A 9,656-nucleotide genomic window follows, 5' to 3' on the forward strand; every position below is an offset into this window, starting at 1 on the left:
CCACGGTAAAGAGAGGGCCGAAAGACAGGAACTTCTTTCTGGCTAGCAAAAGCAGACCAAAGTCTGTGCACACCTTGTGACAGAAGGAAATTTCACGGCATTCGTAATATCAAAATGCGGCAGCTATATTGGTGCTTGTAATATACCAAGATATAACATTCCTGACGTATTGAAAAAGCCTACCAGGAAATGTGCAAGAAAAGGACAACATCGAAAATACAATGCTAAAAACGTCAATTGAATGATCTGAATTAAAAACAAAAATAGATACAACTACGAACACAGCAACAAAGGACATTCAAATGAGGCCTTTCAGCCAATGTCATCGACCAGTTCCCACAATGTAGCGATTAATCCCCTCGCATGAAATCGCAGGTGACTAAAAGTAGCTTGGTGGCGGTAAATGGGAATAACGCAACATTTGGTCGACACCATTGATTGGAGGGCCTCCATAGAAGGGTATTAACCACTGCATTCTTGATCAGCATCCTACATAAAAATAAGAAAGGCTTTACAGAACACTTGCAACAGCTGGTAAGCTTTTAGTATTCAGGTGAGGTACATTTGCTAGTTTGGGGCAGCCATAAAACTTGAGAAACAAGCCGTAACCTGATCCGCTAATAGGACGACAGGCTAAGATGAAGTACAAGGGGATGGACACACATTATGCAGTAAAAATAGTTTATACTGCCAGTGCTCTTGGTAGTCTAAGGAAACACAAGACACCGCTGCAACACAAGGAACCAATAATGCGAAAAAAATCAAAAGAAGCAGTTTACCCCATTTAAAAGTCAGCAATAAGTACAAAATAATCAGTACAATGTGGGGCACCCGAGAAAATGTGCAAAGCAAGATTGTTTGCAAAATACTGTACACGACTAATGGCATACAACATGGAAAACACTCAGCTAAATTTACAGGTCAGAATCGTCATTGTCCGCTTCTATGTCCAGCAGCCTGTGGGACGTTTCCTCCATGATGCTTGCTTCTCGCAGGTCAGTTGGAAGTGCGGCTTCGTCATTGGTTCTGCAGGTTAATATCAACATCTCCATGAGGCTAGTGCTATAAGTATTTAGGTGTGATTTCAGCAAAGTAAATTTAAGATACAACCTTCGACTTCACATAATAATTATGTAATTCTGTTTAAATCAGAGAATTTCTGCATTGTTTTCATTCGAATAACAATCCTGAAAGCGGCAAGACACACATTTGACAGAAGTCTTCACCTTGAGTATACATGCTTTTGTGAACAATCATTGGCCAATGACATGCTGCCAATGATTTAAACCCTACTGGACATGTTTTTTTTTTTTTTACATTTGCACCAAATTAGTCATTCTGTACCTGGTACACTATGTGTCAGGTGAAGAATAGATGGTGTAGTGTATCAACTGTCACCTGTTCTGCGAATTGCTCGCGCCGACACTACGCTGTGCCTGATGACAACGCAGCTGCCCCGCTCTCTTGGTGCTCGTCACACCTGAGCACGATTCAAGATTCCACACCGTGTCTCCGAAGACACATAATAAACGCACCCCCTACAACTGCAATGAATGAGCCTTACTAACTGTAAACTGGACACATCATCATCACCATCAGCCTGACTTTACCCACTGCCGGGCAAAGGCCTCTCCCATGTCTCTCCATTAACCCTATCCTTTGCCAGCTGCACCTACCTACGCCTGCGAACTTCTTAATTTCATCCGCTCATCTAACCATCTGCCGCCTCCTGCTACGCTTGCTTTCTCTTGGGCACAGAGTCCCACAAAACATAGGATAACACCTGACTCTCCGTTGTTTGTTAAAGCATTAATGGACTGGCAATGAAGAAAAACAGGCAGCGATACTGGCACCTACAAGTTTTGGTGCAAGCTCACTAGATTTGTATTCATACCTGCCATTATCTGGCTGCTTAACTGTATTGCGCTCCATTCTTTCTTTTGCGTGTCGCAACCATGACTTTGTCACTTTCTCTATTTCAGCCACTGTTCCATCACAAGTAGTTCTGCTTGTTAGGACATCTGAAAAAATAAATACGCGCTTCAATTTACTGTTACATGACACCCTTCCTGCACAACGTTAGCGAATGGCTTGAGAGCACCTGCTTGTTGTGGATATTACCTAAATCATAGATAATTTCGACATCATCCAATTTGTAGCATCAGGACAGAAAACACATTTTTGAAATGAGTACTAGCCTCATTTAACAATGATACATGGAAAAATAAGGCAGAAAAATCAGGTTTAAACTATATGCATGAATTTCCCGCACTACTATACAAGATTTATTTAGACACTGAGTGAAACAATCATATGACAGCCTGCACAGTTATTTGATACTTCAGGCGTCAGGGAAGACGAGCTAACAGCTCACAGTGGTTTGCCAAATAGCTGGCTACCTGGTAATAGTAAATAAACAAAGAATGCAATTTTGACCTTTGCACTGTGTTGTGAACCGTCACTAACATTCAGTCCTCCTTTTATCCGTCATAGTATGCGGGCAGAGGCAACTTATTCCTTCTTTTTGGCCCGCTTAAAGCTATCATATTTTGTTTGCTATGCATTTGATAAATGTTAAATAAGGTTATCTTTAATAATACATGTCCTGTTAACTTAAGGCACCCGTTCCTCACAGATGCAACTTGCAGTTTTCTATCAACCAGCAGTGTGCATAAAAACAGTGGTGCTGTACAGTCATTTTGAATTTATGACACCTTAGTAGCGACAAATTCTCTTACAAATCAACAAATTTATTACATGTATATGGTCATACCTAGCATCACTTCGCAGCATGCTGTCTCCCTGAAGTGGCGCTTGCCTTTTCCTCCCTGCCAACCGTAGTGCGTAGCCACGTGATCAGAAAGCAGGTCCTTCAAGACCCTCCTTGTAGCATCTACGATGCCAGTTCCCCCTAGTTTCTTCCATCGTGTCTTCTGCAAAAAAAGTGCATGATAGTGAGTTAACGGAGTTAACAGACAATAATAAGCCTGTCCAAAAAACTACCAAGCACCCACTGACAAATCTATGTGCCAAGCCTTCCCTTAGTAAATTTCGATTACCCAGGTATTTCTATTATATAAAATCTTGCCACACAAGCAGTTTCATTTCTCTAGCCAGATATGAAGTGGTTTTGGCTCTTGCGCTTACATAATGACCAGAGCTTGATGCTATGCCATGCTAGCCACAGCTTTCTAGAGAAATACCTTTCTTAAAATAGGAATGATGTCCAAGAGAACATGTCCATGTCATCCAGTCATTCGTTTTTAATTTACAACTGCTTCCTTCAGGAAAATTAAAACTGCAGATGATAGGATGGAAAAAAATTAAAAATTGGGAGTCTGGAGTTTATCGCATTAATCAGCAAAAGCTGCATTACTGTGCTAAGCAGCAAAGCTTGACTAAGTAACTGCACAAGCTGCAACAATGGTGCCGATGTTCTCTGTACTGATGTTCATATCTTGGAGGTAATGGGATTTAGTGCAATGGTGAACTGATGACTGTGACCAGTTTCGTGTTTCTGCAATTAACGACTGTACATTTATGTGACAGCATTTGAAACTTGGCACAAAAGTGTGAATGAAACGCATTGGTGAGACAACCTTGGCAATGCATTCTCTGCACCTTGCCTTTGCTTTGGCAGCTTGCACAAGGTCTTGCCTCCAGGCTTGGCGAAATTCCTTTTACCAGCTTCAGTCATCGCTTTCTTCAGAGTACTATGCAGGTGTTTACCAAATGCATAGCTGTCACGATGCTTTTTTAGTACTTGAATCTCATGCAGATGTGCACAAAGAATCCCAAGAGCAACTTTGCAGCATATATGATGGCATTCCCTACCTAACAACGCTAGTCACCGAATCAATGAAATCAGCTGTGCATGGTCATGTAGGACGTCAAAGCCAACAAACGTAGTGCAAAATACAAGCGCTCTATATGCCCGTCTCATAATCTTTTTGTGCCGCTTCCAGCCACAGACGCAATGCAGCAAGTGTTACAAGTAGCGCAGAGGACGAAGCCAAGTAGCTTCCCTAAGCAGCTTTCGAAGTAATATTTTTCAACTAGTTAGATGCTCTCCTCAAACACTCCCTCAATTGCTGTACAGACGTGACCTCGCATGAACACCCTTTGAAAGCAAGCACCACGCAAAAATAAATGCTCAGCACTGCCTTTTGCACGTGTCATGCAGAATTATGTTATGTAACTAGGAAAGTGCAGTTACCAGTTGCTTTTTCATAGATGCCGAACCTTTCTTTGTGGCACTTCGATGTCATCCACATCATCGTCCAGATTATTCATCCGTGATCTCACTCAGGATGTCAGGAAGTTCAATTGTGACGAATGTTCAAGCTACCGGCACCGGATGCCATGAAGCAGTCTTTGAAGCTCTGGCTGTAGTGCACCTAGATATTGCAACAACACATTAATATCGGAAAGAAAAAGCTTCAAAATAACAGGTAAATTAGCCTGAATATGTGTGCACACTTCTTGCAATGCCTGTCAAGCACTCATGATGCACTCCGAATTGATGTCCATAGAATATCACCTTTCGAAATGCAACAAGTCCAAAACTAATATGCTACCATTCAAATCAAATGAGCTTGCAATACTAACTTTGGTCACATTTTGGTGCTGGTGGCATGTCCTTCCTTCGCGTAGATTCTTTAGCAACCTACAGGGGAAAACAATACCACACTTCTGCACAGTCACCTCTAAATACATGTAAATATCATTACAAGCAATATTAGTAATGTTTGTGGGTTTGCAGAGCAAAAAAAAAGATCGGGGATCAAAAGCAAAGCAAGTTTAACAGCCGCAGAGAGTAGGAACGTTTCCCCATTTGTTAATAGTAGTGAGCGGGTTACTTCTTGAGAGAAATGCATTAGGAGACAGCTTGTGGAATTAAGATAAGCCCACCTATGAAAATCAGTGAAAAAAGCAAGTTTTTATAGCTACACAGAACTGATGGCAATAAGGCAGTAAAAGAAATCAGTTCTAAAAATTTAAGCACACTATACAGCAAATTTCACTTACACAGAAAACACATGCAATAAAAACTACGGTAATATGTCATGTGTGAAATGGAATGTTTGTCTGCAGTACTATTTGCACATGCACTTGAAGATAGAGGTTAAAGAAACTACAAAAAGATGACACAGTTACTAAAGAGTAACACATGCAGTATATTGAATGCTAACATGCATTCAGTGTGTTAATTCTTAAACACTCCTATATTCATCAAAAGTACTTCATTGCACGCTATAGTAGCCCACTCATTTATGCCTCTGGCTTTGCAACTGCCAAATATGGCACTATGTTGTAATTAGTAGTACAAACCTCGTTACTCTGGCTGCTGTGGCGCGATGTTCCAGCAGGAGTAGTGCAGTGACGAGGAGAGGCCTTGCTGCCTGCAGATTGTTGCATAAGAAATGTGTTCATGTTGACCTAAGAAGGTGCGCTTAGGATGGCTTACCCTCCCAACCAAAGCACAGGAACAGACTAATATTAATTTCAACAAACCAGTGTTTTAATGACATTTAGGTTTCGAACACAGTGCAGCCAAGGTTCACTAAACGAAAATTACATGTTATTACCGGTAGCTGCTGAAATCTGGGTGAGTGGGCCCTTTCTTCTTTTCGCTAAAGGTTGCTTCTTTGGCTGTTTTACCTGCAAACAGACGGCTGTCAGATCATTTGCCCTATGTTGGTCAACTTGGTATAATTAACGAAAGTAAGACTAGGCTGCAGTTTTTATTTGTGCAAAATCAAGCACCTAGCTTGGCTCATTGCAGCAGTCGAAAAAAAGAAGGCGGAATGAATAGTTGTATCAGAGGATGCATTACAGTGAATATAACACAGTAATATAGACACAACAAACACGATCTGGTATGTCAGAGATCATGTAGCAACAATGTGAGAAAATACATTTAATGGCTGTAAGCAAATTATGGCAAGAATAAATGTGCATGGTTAACTGTTTTAAGGCTCAATGCAAGTAAATTCTGATTGGTTTATGTTTTGGTTTATGGGGTTTAACGTCCCAAAGCAACTCAGGCCATGAGACGCCGTAGTGGAGGGGTCCGGAAATTTCGACCACGTGGAGTTATTTAACGTGCACTGACATCGCACAGTACACGGGCACCTTGCGTTTCGCCTCTATCGAAACGCGGCCGCCACGGTCGGGATCGAACCCGGCTACTACGGCTCAGTAGTCGAGTGCCGTAACCCCTGAGCCACCGCAGCGGGGCTGCAAGCAAATTCTGGTCAATCCTATGCAGGTTATTGTAACCTGTCATTGAGAATGAAATGCCAGAAAGAAGCTAATCATAAACTCAGATGACCTAAGTATTACACTGCTGCTGCCCTAATGACTGATGTGGTGGTGCTCCTAAACAAGTTGCATTTAAAGACAAAAGTGATAGATGAAAAGCTGCTAGCATATCAACGATGCATCAAAGAAACTTGTTTTGTCTGCTTTCAATAAGCCTGACATCATGCAAGTAATGGTTCCAGACTGCCAAAGTATTATATATTGGTTGCATTAAGGTCTGGCCTTATAATAACGTAAGATTTGCATTCTTAAAGCTCACATATTTTTTAGGGAAAAACATTTTTCCGCAAATACCCAGGTTTTTCTTGTAGTGGCTTTGGTTGCAACAAAGTACTACGCTTTTGAACATGATTTGTTAGCAGTGAGTATATTACCAAAATAGTTTATTCAAAACCCTTGCTCAATGTTGAGTGGTTAAAAGTTTAGGCCATGAAGTAAAACTTCTAATGAACGACATTACAGCATTTCAGTACAATTTGCATTTCAATGACCCCAGATGCAAATCAAAGCGAATGAAGTGTTTAGCTAGTGTGGTACCAAGGCAAAGTAATATTATATAGCAGAGTCGTTCGCATACTGGTGAACTTGCAGGCCTCAGTGTATCTAGCCAAACATCCTTTAAATCACATACACTGAGCACACAGTTGCCCACAGGTGAATATGAAACGAAAAGACAGAGTGGCAAAAGAACACACCCACATAGTTGTCGAGGCACCGGCACTGCAAGGAAGAGACTCCTCTTGTGAATCTGCGCAAGTAAATATTGCACAAATTAAAACAGGAGTTCAAATTTGGACTCTGAATTTATTATCCATGAAATGAAACAAACTTTGCCTGCTGCAGTGGCTATGGATCCCGCTCTCAGCTACCGTTCCCTGTGTACTGTGCAATGTCAGTGCACGTTAAACAACCTCACACGGTTGAAACTTCATGGCAGCCATCCACTAGGGTGCCTATTTATCTCCTTTGTTTCACCCCCTTCTTCACAATTTCCCCATGACACAGTCCACGTGCTTATGGTTTAGAATGCCAAGGCTTCAGAAGGAATGTCCTAGGCAACAACCCAATTCAGCAATGTTGAGTAGTGGCCTAGTCTACAATATTTTCGGGTTTGAAAAAGTAACTTTAATTACTGGGTTCAGGAATAAGAAGTCAGGAAAATGTAGATCACACTGAGAAACAGCAATCTAGGCTGTTTCCAACCCAATACCATTGAAGCATGTCTTTTCTGACCTGAAAAAATGTCCACAAAATGCACTGCAGCTGCCAATGCCACTGTCAAGCAACTGTTTTTGTATGCTACAAATAGACGAGTAATGAGAACCTTGTTAAAAATATGTCAATGCAACGTTTTTGATGTGATCCCCAACATTGTATTCATGAAACCAAAAATGGGAAGGTAATTCATCCTGATTAATTAACTTTGCAATACTAGATACACATCTCCCTCTCAACCATGTTCAGTTGGTTGCCGTCACCTAGGACACGTCCTTTCTAAAACCTTGGTTCAGCTTAGTTGAACAGCTGGTATGCAAAGGTTCAGGCAATAATATATTGTGTGTACACATCTATTACTACATTTTTACGTTTTTTAATTGCCTTAGCTGCACTGAAATTGCAGATACTTACCATTTAGCAGTACACAGGCTACAAAAGGCATTCTGGGAGGTGTTGGTGGTGTTAGAAGACTGTATGGCTCAACAGACTCATCTGAGCTGCTATTGAACTGCCGCTTTTTCTTCCTCCTCCTTGGCTCGTCAGGGTCTGTATCGAAGCTTGACGTGAGCTCTGCTTTGGAGAGCTTATTTCTTTCTTCTTTATAATTATCTAGAAGAAAATAGATATATTTATCTATAAAAAAGCAAACCTTATAGTGCTGAACAAACTGGTACAAATTTCCTTAATAAGAATGTACAACTTACCGTACATACCAAGAACCGCACATGTGGTTTGAATCCATCCTGAACCTGGCTCAGTGGCAGCTTCTCACCATCTCTTGCACATGTTTAGTCTTTTGTGGCCGCATTCACATTCCACCACGTATCCAGCTGCGTCGTACAACAGCAACAGCATGTTCTTCGTCAGGAAACTTGACAATGGCAAAATCTCCGTCTTTGAAGAAAATAATAAACATTAGCGAAAACTCATGATTCACCTCTTTACAAATTATATGCGCTCAGTGGCAAGGGGAAGAAACTACACTGATAAAGATGCATAGTAGCCTGATAGCAGTCATTCACATGAAAAGACTGTCACCTTTCTGAACCAATGAAATGAATGCAATATGGAACAGGATGTGAAAATTCAAAATACAAGCAACTGCAAAAAAAATTGTGCGGTGGTATATTTAACTAGAACAAGAAACAGAGCCTCGCTTAGGCAAAAGGGAAGAGCTACTGGTATGGTTGCCACATGACGCTACAAACATTCACGTAGCCTTTTTTGACTTCACACATCATTCCCTGCCCACTTGCTCAAGTCCGTGCAACCAAACTCATAATACAGCCATTGTATTTTTAAATTATTTTAATTGCAGTCCAGCAACCCAATCATTTCGTATCAGTTCCCTTCTTTTTTAATGAAAATAGCTAATCCTTTTACAAGCATAGTTTAGAGTAAGACACCCATATGGTACATTAATTATTGGTATAGCAACTGTACAGGCTCACATATATGCCAGGATATACTCCAAGTATCTGTTAGAATAACACATATCACTGGGGAAAAAGCAGCAAGGCATCCCTAGAAAATTATATTTGCCGAAAAAAACAAGGTGTTGTGGAATAAAAACCAAAATTATCATAGAAAGAGGAAAGTCTAAACACCCTATTTATAAGCTTCGTTGCCAGGAGCGATTTCCCAGTATTACTGAACATGACTTCGCTGACTTATCTCCCAAAAAGAGGCATATCCAGAAAAGCAAACAATTCTAAGTGAAACACCAGGGCAACATTATCGAACATGTAAAAGAGGAAAAATGGCAAAACCATTGCCAAATGGAAGCTTCACACACTTGCACAATACTTCAGAAAATGGCCACACATGAAGAGGAGAGAGGTTAGAGTCAAAGAACACACTGAGAAGTGATGACAAGCAAGGGTAGTCATAAAGGTCACGTTTAACAGAAAACTTTTGACCAACAAGAAGCACATCTCGAGAGTGATACTCCACCACAATGTTCACATCAATCACTGTTCCATCCAAAAGGAGACACGTGTTGTTAGGGCATGCCACAGTCGAAATGAAACATTGGTGTGTTACAAGCTTACGGTACTGTTGGCCCTCCAAATGATATCTTAAAGGACCGTCATCATGAGGGAAAAGCAATGTTG

At 40.9% G+C, this 9,656-nt stretch overlaps 2 long non-coding RNA genes across 2 annotated transcripts; both read right to left on the reverse strand.

Annotated features, from left to right (window-relative positions):
• Positions 1 to 432: 432 nt before the first annotated feature.
• On the reverse strand, positions 433 to 2,928 carry LOC140212871 (uncharacterized). The gene is made up of 3 exons (XR_011889841.1): positions 2,774 to 2,928; positions 1,895 to 2,021; positions 433 to 1,026 (listed from the first exon to the last, which is right to left on the reverse strand). It is a non-coding gene; the product is annotated as an uncharacterized lncRNA (long non-coding RNA).
• A 1,315-nt stretch (positions 2,929 to 4,243) lies between these two features.
• LOC126520188 (uncharacterized) lies at positions 4,244 to 6,050 on the reverse strand. The gene is made up of 4 exons (XR_008610172.1): positions 5,589 to 6,050; positions 5,332 to 5,402; positions 4,609 to 4,666; positions 4,244 to 4,397 (listed from the first exon to the last, which is right to left on the reverse strand). It is a non-coding gene; the product is annotated as an uncharacterized lncRNA (long non-coding RNA).
• Positions 6,051 to 9,656: the final 3,606 nt, after the last annotated feature.

This window comes from Dermacentor andersoni, chromosome 8 (genome assembly GCF_023375885.2).
Source record: "Dermacentor andersoni chromosome 8, qqDerAnde1_hic_scaffold, whole genome shotgun sequence".
Taxonomy (NCBI): domain Eukaryota; kingdom Metazoa; phylum Arthropoda; class Arachnida; order Ixodida; family Ixodidae; genus Dermacentor; species Dermacentor andersoni.